Source organism: Apium graveolens, chromosome 3 (assembly GCF_009905375.1).
Source record: "Apium graveolens cultivar Ventura chromosome 3, ASM990537v1, whole genome shotgun sequence".
NCBI lineage: Eukaryota > Viridiplantae > Streptophyta > Magnoliopsida > Apiales > Apiaceae > Apium > Apium graveolens.
Window position 1 is genome coordinate 61,740,820 of NC_133649.1, and position 15,550 is coordinate 61,756,369.

Here is a 15,550-nt window from a genome sequence, read left to right on the forward strand (position 1 = left end):
CCACTTCTATGTAATCTGAGTTTTATGGGACTATTATATAGGTAGATTTGAGACGTTTTTCAGAGAGTATTAAGAGGAGATTATGTTTTAGATTGTGTTTTGTAAGAAGCGAAGGAGATAAGGAAGAAGACCGATTTAGCACACAGCAACGAAGAGGAAGCATATATTCTTGTGATTCTTGTTTCGTTGTAATGTTGGATGCTAGTTTTCTTGCTTTGACTTATTTACTCTTGTGACGTACTCTGTTTTAATATAATCAGTTTAGTTATTATTTTCTTATGTTTGTTTATCATGATTTCATATGAACCCATGATGGCGATAAGTTCTATTATGGGCTAATCGTGATCATGGGGTTGCAACGGATTTATTATGGAATTCTTTAGTTAATTGTTTAATACTTTAGTGTGTGATGATTGCATGATATCTAGTATTGGTTGTGCGTATTCGTCTTATGTGCGTCGCGAACATATAAGATAGGGTGTTAATCTCTTGTGAAGCGACGGTGGATCTTGAGATTTAGAACTTGCCATGCTAGCATAGGTTCATGTACGTTGTGCATGATTAGTGGGTAACTCTAACAGTTTTATTTGCCCTATGTAATCAAAAAGGGATAACTTGTGCTTAAATCGTTGTGTTGTCAATTTCTGTAGACATATAGGAACTCAACATAATTGATGACTATTCAACTTCTATCTTAATTGTGGATGTTTGGTAGAATGGTATTAGTACAATGAAAGTTGGCTTTTATCAGTTTTGTGTTATTCGATTAATATCATCACTGTCACATGCTAAAGGTAATAACTATGGCTATAGAAGGAAGTAATAATGAAGTTGTGATCTCATGAGTGTTTTATTATTGATAAATTGAAGTGTTAGTTAAGTGGTTAATTAAGTAGTTAATTATAGTTAATATTTAATCAACAATTTTAAGTGTTATTATCTTAACATTGAGAAGTAGTCATACATTGGTGAGTGAGTTAAATTAGACAATAAATTAGTCTGAGTCTCTGAGGGAACGAACTAGAAAGTATTCTATATTACTTGCGAACGCGTATACTTGCGTGAATATTAGTGCGTGATTTCGCCCTAACAAGTTTTTGGCGCCGCTGCCGGGGACTCGGCGTATTTGTTTAGTTTATGTACTTACCATCATTAGTCATTAGGACTCAGTGATTAGGACGTAGTAGTTAATTACTCTTTTCGGTTGTGTTTCAGGTACTTTAGCAAACGTTTATGCAAACTCGTTCTCGTGCTCGCAAGAGGACCTTAGATACAGCTGAGGAGAAAGACGAAGTTCTTGATACACCGGAGAAGTTAGATTTTGAGGATTCGGATTCAGGAACTGAGCAGAAAGAACCAGTAAACATGGGAGATCGTATTATTCAAGTTGATCCAGCTCTTATGGATTTTTCTCGGCCTAAAATTGATGACATTCAGTCAAGCATCCTTCATCCGGCTATTCAAGCTAACACCTTTGAAATCAAGCCGGGCACTATTCAGATGGTGCAGAATTCTGTTTCTTTTGGAGGAGCGGCAACTGAAGACCCCAACATGCACATAAGGAATTTTGTCGAGATCTGCAGCACTTTTAAGTATAATGGCGTGACTGATGAGGCTATCAAGTTGAGGCTCTTCCCATTCTCACTGAGGGATAAGGCTAAAGACTGGTTACATTCTGAACCAGCTGGGTCCATCACTACGTGGCAAGATCTTGCGCAAAAGTTTCTGGTGAAGTTTTATCCAATGGCAAAGACTGCTGCTATGAGGAGTGCTCTTACTCAGTTTGCGCAGCAACCTACAGAATCTATGTGCGAGGCTTGGGAACGCTACAAGGAAATGTTGAGAAAATGTCCACATCATGGAATGCCGGATTGGATGGTAATCACTGGTTTTTATAATGGTTTGGGGGCCCAATCTCGGCCCATGCTCGATGCAGCAGCTGGAGGCGCCTTATGGGCTAAAAGCTATACTGAGGTGTATAATCTTATCGAGATGATGGCTGCAAATGAGCATCAAAACCCAACTCAGAGGATGACGTCAGGCAAGGTCGCAGGTATTCTGGAAGTTGATGCAGCCACCGCTATTGCAGCCCAGCTCCAAGCGCTATCAATGAAGGTTGATTCTCTGGCTACGTATGGAGTTAATCAAATAGCTATGGTTTGTGAGCTTTGTGCAGGTTCTCATGCTACGGATCAGTGTTCTCTTGTCAACGAATCTGTTCAATATATGAATAATTATCAGCGACAACAGCAGCCTGTGCCAGCGACCTATCATCCTAACAACATAAATCATCCAAATTTTAGCTGGAGGAATAATCAAAATGCTATTCAGCCACCATATCAGCAAGGAGTGAGTAAACAGTTTAACCCACCTGGATTCCAGCAACCACAGCAGTATGCTACAAGGCAATCATATCCTCAACAGGGAAGTGCAGCTGCACCTACTAGTGCTGATTTTGAGGAACTTAAGCTGTTGTGCAAGAGTCAGGAGGTTTCTATCAAGACCTTGGAAAATCAAATCGGTCAATTAGCCAATGCAGTGCTCAATCGTCAACCTGGCACTCTTCCCAGTGACACGGAAGTACCAGGCAGGAAGGAAGCTAAAGAGCAAGTCAAGGCTATTACCTTAAGGTCTGGAAAAGTAGCTGATGCTGAAAAGGCAAAAGAAGTTGAAGCTGAAGTTAGAGATGAAGAATTTAAGCAAAAGGAGAAAGCGGCGGAACCAAGGAAGACTACTGTTGAACACACTCTGCCTGAGGCTAATACAGGGGAGAAACAGCTCTATTCTCCACCACCTTTTCCTAAGAGATTGCAGCAACAAAAGCTGGATAGACAGTTCGGGAAGTTTCTGGAGGTGTTCAAGAAACTTCACATCAATATACCTTTCGCTGAGGCTCTGGAACAAATGCCTAGTTATGCGAAGTTTATGAAGACTATTCTTTCAAGGAAGGTGAAACTGGATGACCTTGAAACCGTTGCTCTCACGGAAGAATGCAGCGCTGTTCTGCAGCAAAAGTTACCACCAAAACTGAAAGATCCAGGAAGCTTCACCATTCCTTGCACCATTGGCAATCTAACTTTTGACAAGTGCCTTTGTGATTTGGGAGCAAGCATTAATCCGATGCCCTTGTCGATCTTTAAAAAGCTGGATCTGCCTGATCCAAAACCCACATACATGTCGCTACAATTGGCTGACCGTTCCATTACTTACCCAAGGGGCATAGTTGAGGATATGCTCGTCAAGGTAGATAAGCTCTTCTTTCCTGCAGATTTTGTTATTCTGGATTTTGAGGAAGATAAGAAGATTCCCATAATCTTGGGGAGGCCTTTCTTGGCTACTGGTCGTACCTTGATAGATGTGCAAAAAGGGGAACTTACTATGCGGGTCCAAGATCAGGATGTGACCTTCAACGTATTCAAGGCAATGAAATTCCCTACAGAAGATGAGGAGTGCTTAAAAGTGGATGTGATTGATTCTGTGGTTACTTCGGAACTCGATCACATGCTAATGTCTGATGCATTGGAAAAGGCCTTAGTGGGGGAATTTGACAGTGATGATGAAGATAGCAACGAGCAATTACAATATCTGAACGCTTCTCCCTGGAAGCGAAAGCTGGATATACCATTTGAATCTCTTGGTACTTCTGACCTCAAGAACGCTGAGGGGAAGCTCAAACCATCAATAGAGGAAGCACCTACCTTAGAGCTCAAACCATTACCTGAACACTTGAGGTATGCTTTTTTAGGTGATTCATCTACGTTACCTGTTATTATTTCAGCTGACCTTTCAGGTAGTGAGGAAGACAAGCTCTTAAGGATTTTGAGAGAATTCAAATCGGCTATAGGATGGACCATAGCAGACATCAAGGGGATAAGTCCTTCATATTGTATGCATAAAATTCTGTTAGAGGAAGGTAGTAAGCCAACTGTGGAACAGCAGCGAAGACTGAACCCGATCATGAAGGAGGTGGTGAAGAAAGAAATTCTGAAATGGCTAGATGCAGGCATCATTTATCCTATTTCTGATAGCTCGTGGGTGAGCCCCGTGCAATGTGTACCTAAGAAAGGAGGTATCACTGTGGTCGCAAATGAAAAGAATGAGCTCATCCCTACTCGAACAGTTACAGGATGGAGAGTATGCATGGATTATAGAAAATTGAACAAAGCCACAAGGAAGGATCACTTCCCTCTCCCATTCATTGATCAAATGCTTGACAGATTGGCGGGACATGAGTATTTTTGTCTTCTGGATGGTTATTCCGGGTATAATCAGATTTGTATTGCACCAGAGGATCAGGAAAAGACTACCTTCACTTGTCCATTTGGCACATTTGCTTTTCGTAGAGTTTCGTTTGGGTTATGTGGCGCCCCGGCCACCTTTCAGAGATGTATGATGGCTATATTCTCTGACATGATTGGAAATAACGTCGAAGTGTTCATGGATGACTTCTCCGTCTTTGGACACTCATATGATGAATGTTTAATAATCTGCGCGCCAGTACTCAAAAGATGCGTGGAAACTAATTTGGTGCTTAATTGGGAGAAATGTCATTTTATGGTGCGTGAAGGCATTAACCTTGGGCATAAGGTCTCTAGCAAAGGTCTGGAGGTGGACAAGGCCAAGGTGGGAGTCATTGAAAATCTTCCCCCACCTAATTCGGTGAAAGGAATCCGTAGTTTTCTCGGTCATGCGGGTTTTTATCGGCGATTCATCAAGGACTTTTCAAAGATATCTAAGCCGTTGTGCAATTTACTTGAGAAAGATGTGCCTTTCAAATTTGATGATGAATGTTTGGCAGCATTCGAGACTCTCAAGGAGAGTTTGATCACGGCACCAGTTATTACAGCACCAGATTGGACAGAACCGTTTGAGATGATGTGTGATGCGAGTGACTATGCGGTAGGTGCAGTTCTGGGACAGCGCAAGAAAAATCTCTTCCATGTGGTCTACTATGCGAGTAAGACTTTAAATGGGGCCCAATTGAACTACACCACTACTGAGAAGGAGCTTTTGGCTATAGTCTTTGGCTTTGAGAAATTTCGATCTTATCTGCTTGGTACGAAAGTGACAGTATTCACTGATCATGCAGCTATTCGCTATCTGGTTTCTAAGAAGGATTCGAAGCCGAGACTCATTCGTTGGGTGCTTTTACTTCAAGAATTTGAGTTAGAGATCAAAGATAGAAAAGGTACTGAGAATCAAGTAGCTGACCATCTCTCTAGGTTGGAGAATCCCGATTCTACTTCACAAGATAGGACGTTAATCAATGAATCTTTTCCGGATGAGCAGTTGTTTGCAATTCAGGAGGAAGAACCATGGTTTGCAGATATTGTAAACTATCTTGTCAGCAATATAATGCCTCCTAATTTGACATCCGCGCAAAAGAAGAAATTTCTACATGAGGTGAAGTGGTATATGTGGGATGAACCATATTTGTTTAGACAGGGAGCTGACCAGATCATCAGGAGATGTATCCCGTTCTGTGAGACGGATGGGATATTACGAGACTGCCATTCCACGGTTTATGGTGGACACTATGGAGGTGAGAAGACGGCAGCTCGTATTCTGCAAGCAGGTTTTTTCTGGCCTACCTTGTTCAAGGATGCTCATCAGTTTGTTTTAAGGTGTGATCGTTGCCAAAGAGTGGGAAATTTGTCAAGGAAGGATGAGATGCCATTAAATGTGATGCTTGAAGTCGAGGTCTTTGATGTATGGGGAATCGATTTCATGGGGCCTTTTATCTCATCTTGCAATAATCAGTACATCTTGCTGGCAGTCGATTATGTCTCAAAATGGGTCGAAGTTAAAACTTTACCGACAAATGATGCAAAGGCAGTGCTAAATTTTCTTCATAAGCAAATTTTCACAAGGTTTGGAACACCTCAGGTAATCATAAGTGATGAAGGATCGCATTTTTGCAACCGTAAGTTCACTTCTATGATGCAGCGTTATAATGTGAATCATCGAGTAGCTACTGCCTATCATCCGCAAACATATGGTCAAGCGGAAGTGTCTAACAGAGAGATAAAGCGCATTCTAGAGAAGGTTATTTGTCCGTCAAGGAAGGATTGGTCTTTAAAGCTCGATGAAGCTGTTTGGGCTTACAGAACAGCATACAAAACTCCACTTGGGATGTCACCGTTTCAGTTGGTGTACGGTAAGGGATGTCATCTACCGGCGGAGCTTGAGCATAAGGCCTACTGGGCATTGAAGAAATTGAACCTGGATTTAGATGCAGCTGGTAAGAAAAGAATGCTTCAGCTTAATGAACTTGATGAATTTCGACTTCAAGCGTACGAGAGTAACAAAATGTATAAGGAAAAGGTGAAGAGGTGGCACGATAGGAAGCTACATCCTAAGTTATTTGTGCCAGGGCAACAAGTTCTGTTATTCAACTCTCGGCTCCGACTTTTTCCTGGGAAGTTGAAATCAAGGTGGTCTGGACCTTTTATTGTCAAAACTGTGTTTCCACATGGAGCGGTGGAAATTTTTGAGAATGATTCGGACCAAGCATCCAAGGTTAACGGTCAGCGGTTGAAGCACTACTATGGGGACATGGCAAACCGAGAGGTGGTTAGTGCCATTTTGTTGACTATTTGAGAAAGATACGGAACGTCAAGCTAATGACGAAAAAGAAGCGTTGCGTGGGAGGAAACCCATGAATTGTTGTTACAGGAACCATTAGAAGTTAATAACCTATCCAAAAACACAAAAAAATCAGAAAACAGGGGCTGAAAATTTTTTTTTCCAGAGACCCTCTGCGCGCCCGCGCAGAAATGCTGAGTGGCCGCGCAGGGGTCGAGTTCCAGAATTTTTTTTACAGTTCAGAAAAAAAAAAAAAAAAAACAAAAACACAAAAACCCATTACAGCCCATAAACCCACGAATTCTTTTCCCATTACCCCATGATTTTATCCCTCAACCCCACTCCTAATCTAATTTAACCTACTCCACACCCTATATATACATACACCTATCCTACATATCTCCCACAACTTCCTACACTTAAACCCTCTCATAAACATCAAAAATCAGTTCTTATACACTTTTATTCACAAATCAATGGCACCCAAGAGAGCACGCACTATTGACAGCAGCAGCACAGTTCCTACTGCTGATTCATCAAGGGGTACTGCTGCAAGGCCTCGGTTAACTGACAGAGCCGCGGAGGAGGAGTACACTAGCCTGTTGGGGAAGCCGATTCTGAAGGAGAGGAGGTTTTTACCATCAGGGAGGGATGGTGAGTTATTGCCCATGATTGCAGAGAAGGGGTGGATAGCTTTTTGTGAGTCACCCGAAGCAGTACCGATGAGTGTTGTTCGCGAGTTCTACGCGAACGCGAAGGCTGAAAAGAATGGGTTTTCTGTAGTTCGTGGGCTGGCGGTTGATTATCATCCTGCGGCGATTCGCCGTGTGATTGGACAGCGAGAGAGGAAGCCCGAGGAGGAGAACTGGAATGAAAAGACTGCTGAGGACTTTGACTTGGATTTGATTTGTGCGACTCTCTGTCGACCGGTCACAGTTTGGAACCGCAGTCCAGCCAATAATGAGTATCATCACTTTCCGGCGATCGCCATGAACAGGTATGCCCGTGCATGGAATGTATTTATATATGCTAATATTTTGCCTTCTTCACATGCACACGAGGTCACAGTTGAGAGAGCACAGCTGTTGTGGGGAATTCTGAATGAGGAATACTATGTGGACCTTGGTGAGTTTATCTACCAAGGAATTCTGAAGTTTTTGAGGGGAGCAAAGCATATGAACATCCCTTATGCATCCACAGTTACAAAGCTATGCCGAGTAGTAGGAGTGAACTGGCCGGCTCATGAGCAGTTGCAGTTGCCAGCAGCTCCGATAGATTCTGGCACTCTGAATGGGATACAGGAGTGGACCGGTGGTGAACCTGAGGAGCATGGGCTGGGTTATCATCTTCCAGGAGGGCGTCCAGCACGAGGTGCTACTATGGCCAGGCCAGGGCAGTGGTGAGGCTAGTTCTTCGAGAGCTCAGGAGGGTGCTGGGATGGGTGATGCCCAGTATAGGAGGCTTTCACGGCGGATGGATGCCATGTATGAGACGCAGAGCAGGTTTGCTCAGGAGCTCACTCTTGCGTTAGGGACTGCTTTTCGAGGCCTTGGAGCTGATATCCAGTGGCCAGTTTTTGGTGAGGACTCTGCATACCCGCCGCCTGATACTCCACCCACTGAGGGTGATGATGATGATGACTCCGAGTAGGTATACCCTGTGTTCCTTTCTACTACCTTCACTGGGGACAGTGAAGATTTTAAGTTTGGGGGTGGTAGTTAAGGAATATTGTGTGTATGTCATATAGCTGCATATTCATGATAGTTAGTTCATATAGTTGCATAATTTTTGCCATATAGTTTTTTTTATATAGCTTTATTTGTTTGTCATATCATATAGCTCATGCATATACCATGATCCCTTTTGCAATGATTTATCGACTGAATTGTGATATTGATGCGAGTGTAGTGATAGCATTAAAGTGATATTAAGTTGTGTAGGTTGATATGCATGCTAGAAGCACTTGTATTGTCACTAAGTCTTAGAGAATGCTTAAGGACTAGATTGTTGTTATGATCTGATTATTTTCGAGGATAATCTATTTATTATGCTTAGAATTTGATAATAGGTTCTTAGTGGTAAAGGCATGAAAAAGAAAAAAAATGGAGTAAAAATGGAATTTGTTGCTAGTGGTGGCTAGGCGTCAAATGGCTAGTAGCCGGCTCGCATGTTATGCGAGTAGTCTAGGGTTGAGCAAGATGGAGCGAAACGCACTTGCTCAGAAAAAAAAAAATTGCATAATTGATCAAGAGTGGCCTCTTTGGTATTCGAGTTATTAAGTTCTTAGGGGACTTTGTGCCTAGTGACCTAAGGCTTTTAGAGTCTGGGATCCGCTAACCTAACGCTCGTTATATGGATACCATTGTATAAGTCTTTTGTGGACCTCACTCATTGCACGGTCAAATAAGCATTTGAGTTGTAAATAAAAAGCACGATTCTGTAGTAAGCTCCAGAGTTTTTGTAGTGTTGTATATCACTTTGTGCCTAGAATTTTTATTCTTTGTATAATCGTAGGATTGCCTTGAGGATAGTCTAGTCATAGTAATTGGTCTAGTTCCAAAGCATATCTGTTAAGCATTTGCACACACCACGTTTCTGGCGGTATGTCCGTTTGCATGAGTTTATTGATCTTTAGTGTCTAACTGCATTCGTTGAGACGTGACAATTTGGTTGGTTAATTGTAGTAAGGGGGATCGTTGCATTTTCATATAGATTGCATTCATGTATATTTTTATTTGTTTTTGAGTCTGTGACGCTTGAGGACAAGCATCGATTTAAGTTTGGGGGTGTGATAAGTGGCATTTTATACCACTTAGAACGTCTTAAAATGGCTTAAATTGGTGTCTTGAAATCAAGTATTTTGTGTATTTGATGCGTTTTTCTAGTGTTTATGCATTTCAGGGTATTAGTTGCATTTCGGAGGAGGAATCATCAAGAATAAGCCTTGGCATGTGTTCACCATTGCGAGAGGAAAAGAACGGGCAGATTACGGCGAAGGAACGGAGCAAACATGGAATTTTTCCAGAAGGGTCCTGCGTGCCCGCGCAGCAATGCTGAGCGGCTGCGCAGCAGCCTTGCGCGCCCGCGCAGAAATGCTGAGCGGCCGCGCAGGGTCGGGGAAAAAGATATATTATTTTAGACTTCTACTTCTGTTTGGCTTCCACTTCTATGTAATCTGAGTTTTATGGGACTATTATATAGGTAGATTTGAGACATTTTTCAGAGAGTATTAAGAGGAGATTATGTTTTAGATTGTGTTTTGCAAGAAGCGAATGAGATAAGGAAGAAGACCGATTTAGCACACAGCAACGAAGAGGAAGCATATATTCTTGTGATTCTTGTTTCGTTGTAACGTTGGATGCTAGTTTTCTTGCTTTGACTTATTTACTCTTGTGACGTACTCTGTTTTAATATAATCAGTTTAGTTATTATTTTCTTGTGTTTGTTTATCATGATTTCATATGAACCCATGATGGCGATAAGTTCTATTATGGGCTAATCGTGATCATGGGGTTGCAACGGATTTATTATGGAATTCTTTAGTTAATTGTTTAATACTTTAGTGTGTGATGATTGCATGATATCTAGTATTGGTTGTGCGTATTCGTCTTATGTGCGTCGCGAACATATAAGATAGGGTGTTAATCTCTTGTGAAGCGACGGTGGATCTTGAGATTTAGAACTTGCCATGCTAGCATAGGTTCATGTACGTTGTGCATGATTAGTGGGTAACTCTAACAGTTTTATTTGCCCTATGTAATCAAAAAGGGATAACTTGTGCTTAAATCGTTGTGTTGTCAATTTCTGTAGACATATAGGAACTCAACATAATTGATGACTATTCAACTTCTATCTTAATTGTGGATGTTTGGTAGAATGGTATTAGTACAATGAAAGTTGGCTTTTATCAGTTTTGTGTTATTCGATTAATATCATCACTGTCACATGCTAAAGGTAATAACTATGGCTATAGAAGGAAGTAATAATGAAGTTGTGATCTCATGAGTGTTTTATTATTGATAAATTGAAGTGTTAGTTAAGTGGTTAATTAAGTAGTTAATTATAGTTAATATTTAATCAACAATTTTAAGTGTTATTACCTTAACATTGAGAAGTAGTCATACATTGGTGAGTGAGTTAAATTAGACAATAAATTAGTCTGAGTCTCTGAGGGAACGAACTAGAAAGTATTTTATATTACTTGCGAACGCGTATACTTGCGTGAATATTAGTGCGTGATTTCGCCCTAACACTCTTCCATTATCAAATTCTTGAACTCAGTACCATTATTACTTCTTATAATTTTCACAGAATCTTTGACCAATTTATCCAGTTGCCTGACATGATCAATCAAGATAGATGATGTTTCACTTTTGGTGTGTAAGAAATACACCCATATGTATCTGGTGAACTCATCCACTATGACCATGGCATATTTCTTCTTTGCAATGGACATGACATTCACTAGACCAAATAGATCAACGTGTAGTAGGTGATAAGGCTCAAGAATTGATGATTCATTCTTGCTCTTGAATGAAGATTTTCTTTGTTTGGCCTTCTGACAAGAATCACAAAGGCCATCAGGAGCAAATACTGACTTTGGCAGTCCTCTCACAAGATCTTTCTTGACCATCTCATTTATATTGTTGAAATTTAAATGAGAGAGTTTCTTGTGCCAATTCCAGCTTTCTTCAATTGATGCTCTACTCATCAGGCAGATTGCAGAACCATCAGTACTTGTTGAAAGCTTGGCTTCATAAATGTTACCACGCCTGTATACTTTCAGAACAACTTTGCCTGTAGATTTACTTACAACTTCACAGTGTTCTTCAAAGAAATCCACATGATAACCTCTGTCACAGATTTTACTAACACTCAGCAGATTGTGTTTAAGTTCTGAGACCAGAGCTACTTCTTTAATGATGACATTCCCAAGATTGATATTGCCATATCCCAATATTTTTCAATTGTTGCCATCTCCATAAGAAACACTTGGGCCAGCCTTCTCCACAAAGTCTGATAGCAGGGCTTTATTTCCAGTCATATGTCCTGAACATCCACTGTCCAGAACTAGGATGTTTTTCCTGTTGCCCTGCAATCACAAAGACCACTAATGATTAGTTTTAAGGACCCAGACTTGCTTGGATCCTTTGGCCTTATTAAGTTTGTTAACATTTGCAGCGGATTTAGCATTAGAGTTTATGTTAACATTTTTCTTATCAGAATTTACACTATCAGACTTTGAATCAGAACTTACACTAGAAGGAACAATGGAAACTTTCTTTAAAGAAGGTTTTATTTGATAATAATCATAGTACAAACTATGATATTCCTTACAAGTATAAATGGAATGCCATAAACTACCACAATGAAAATAAGGATTTTGTGGCTTATATCTAACAGACTGACTCTTAACTCCTGACTTTGAAGGTAAGGAGTTTATGTTCTTATTTTTCCTGCAAAAAGAAGCCAGATGGTTAGAACTTCCACAGTTATGACATGTTTTCCTAGGAGCATCAGGAACAGGCTTATAATCGTTGCTTTTATTCACACCTTCCTTTCCATTCCTATTTTTCCTAGGTGACTTTACCTTGTTTGCATTCTTAACATCTTTCAGCTTATGCTTAAGCTGCTTCTTAGTCATTAAGCCTACGTTTACTTCAGTTGTCTTTTCCTGTTTTAGTTTGTCAGAAGTTAATTCCTTTTTAACTTTTGATTTCTCATTATCAGACTTTACAGCTACAAACTTAACAGGCTTTAGCTTAGATTTTCGTTTAACAGCTATAGGCTTAACATCTACAGTTCCTTTATCATTCTTATCCTCTCCATAACCTAAGCCCTCTTTCCAGTTTTCACTACTTAACAGATTCTGAGTTGTTCTGCCAGAGTTAGTCCAAGTCCTGATAACCTCTCTTTCCTTTTCTAACTCAGCTTTTAGAGATTCATTCATTTTTAGCAATTCATCCCTAACATAAAAAGCATCATCTCTGTAATATCCGGGATATATCGTGCAATTATTTTTACTAATAGATAATTATGATATGTATTCAGTATCTATTCTGTGAATTAATTGTTAAGTGTTAAATGTGTTTGAATGTTAAAAAAATTGTTATTAATTAAGTATTTCAATTTTTATATGTTCCAAATAAAATATAGATAATTGTCATATCTTCCTAATTATTTTTATGTTAATTTATGAATTTATAGGGATCATATGGATTTTATAAAATCTTTTTCCGGATATTTAAAATCTATTTTATAAAAATGGGAACCAACCACCGTTATCCGTTTTTACGTTTTTAGAACCCGAAACTCTTCCGAGAACTCCTTCCTAACCTAATTGCAATATTTCGAGCATTTTCCGTGTTTCGACTTTTTCAATCCGGCGTACGGTTTGTCCTGCGCGGGTCCCGGCGCAACATTTTCGATACATTATTCGTTTCGGTAAATCAATAAAACTCGTATTTTCGATAAACGGGAGCTTTTTATTAAACTATCACAATTATCACTTCGTAATACGTGTAACCAGGCGCTGAGACCAAGACCGCAGTACAAATTGTACTGATTTGGATAATTATCTCGAAAACCGATACCGTTTGGATCAGTTTTTATAAATAAACGTACCGTTTTATATCCAGAATGATCCAACGGGATACTAATTTCCCGTAATTATAAATAGCTTCTACCGTATTTTATTTTGTACCGAAAATCATTTGCAAACAGTTAAATAAATAATTATTCAAAGAAATGAACCGTGTTCTTCGTGTTCTTCGTAATCAAACAAAGATTTGAAGACGTTATTGGAATCCGATGGAGGCGTATGAATAGTCAAAATGAAGCTCTCGACAAGACGATTGTATCCATATCAAAATCATTGAATAAGGTTAACTATTTCTCAATTTCGTATTTTTAATTTTTTTTCATTTTTTTTAACTTAAATTCGGGCTCTGATTTAGAGGGGTTGCTTGTATGTTTTGATGCTTGTTTAACATTCCTGGGATCACGAGGAGTGATTTGGTATATAAATTTGTTGGTTTTGATTAAGATTTGATGCAGTTCGAGTTTTTGGGTTTTGTCCAAACTTTAATTCGAATTTTTGAGTTATTCTTGGTTTTTCATTAATTCTTGGTTACATGAATAGATTGTATTCGTTCTCAGCTTTATTTTGGTGTATAAAACAAACGATTTGGTTGAGAAATGAAGAAAATCGATTATCGCCGGATTTTGCTATGAATTTGGCCGGAAATCTTGCTCGTGACGATGGTTGTTGATTCTGGAGGGTGATATGAGTTCCTGAGGAGTTGAGGGTTGGATTGGGAGTGAAAACGAGCAAGAACCGTGAGTTTTGGGGTCGATTTTGGCATCACCGGAGCTCGCCGGAATCTCGACCGGAATCTGGAAATTTTCCAGAAACCGGCGAGTTACCGGCCGTGTTCTTGAGCCAGCCGCCGGTTGATCCTGTGGGGAAGATGACCCCTTTCCCCAAATCTGTTTCTGCCACCTTATTTTTAAAATAATTCAAAATTTTCTTATTTAATTCCTAAAAATTCATTTTTTTATTCTGAAAATTATTTTTAATTCTAAAATCAATCTTAATTATTTAACTAATTAATTTTAATTGATAATTAATTATTTAATTAGTCAATTAATTTAAATATTAATTGATTAATTAATCTAATTAGTTATTAATTAATTTTAATTGATTATTTAATTAGATTTAATTATTTAAAATTGACTTAAAAATTCCGAAAAATAGTTTCGAGTTTTAAAATATTATTCTAAATTATTTCCAAGGCTCGATAATTATTATAAAATTGTTTCGAAGCCAGAATTGGCCAACCGAACCCTGTTTATTAACCGAAATTGATCCAACGACCCGTTTTAATTCGGAAAAATGATTTAAAAATCATTTTTATTACCTGAAAGCCTGTTTATGACCCGAGGCTTCTTTATAAATGATATACCATTGATTATTTGACGTGTTATGTGTTATATGTGACTTGTTGGTTGACTGTCGGTCTATATATTCGATGATTACTTGTTTATAGCATAACTTTCAATCCGTTAATCGGATTTGGGTGAAACGAAGGGTAGATAGAAGTGTATGTCGAATAGAATCGTATGAGTTAAATATTGATAGATATTTATAATGCCTAGCAGAATAAGCAAGGCGTAAGAAAGGGAAGCAAGTGATCAGAAAATAGAATTGACATGTAGAAAATACAGCAAGTGATCAGAAGCTAGAAGCGAGGCATATGAGAAGCAGATGAGTGGTTGTTAAATAGAGTTGTTAGACGAGTACAAGTGAAGTTGAAATCAATCCTGATAAGGCAAGTATTTCTAAACCTTTCTCAAAATATAATGCAAATATTCTCTTGTGACATACGGTTAATACCCAAAATAGTTATGTTTTATACTGTAAATACTTTGAATCCTTCAGCCTTGAACCTGAGCCATATCATTTGATCTTTGAGCTGCAAGCCTTATTCTTTGTGAACCATTTGATTTACCAGATATTAAGCCACACAAATACGATGTTATTCCACAAATATATAACCATCATATACCAAACACTGAAACAAAATTATTTAAACATACAGAAACTTTTATATTCAACCATACCTTGTGATATCAAAGTACTAAACCTTGTAGAAACACTATTCATCTAATATCCGATTATCCTATCGGCTGAAGGCCACTTCTTTTATGTATTTTGACATACCCTTTTTGGTAACTATGAATTTTACCATGCTCTTTTACAAATATTTTATGGTTATGGATTATGATCTGGTTCTATTGAACTCTATTGTTTATCATATTGAAATGCTTTAGAATTGGATAGTTTTCTTTGTGTGGACCAGATTCGTGGTCAGACCATATCGATGGTCAAGTTAGGCCAATGTGTGCCTTGGATCCAGTAGTTAGAGCAGTGTTGTGTGCTTTGCTCGGGGTTAGTGCGTGACTG

At 39.1% G+C, this 15,550-nt stretch overlaps 1 non-coding gene across 1 annotated transcript; it reads right to left on the reverse strand.

Moving 5' to 3' along the window:
- Window positions 1-1,758: 1,758 nt before the first annotated feature.
- On the reverse strand, window positions 1,759-1,865 carry LOC141715640 (small nucleolar RNA R71). The gene has a single exon (XR_012572395.1). It is a non-coding gene; the product is annotated as a small nucleolar RNA R71 (small nucleolar RNA).
- Window positions 1,866-15,550: the final 13,685 nt, after the last annotated feature.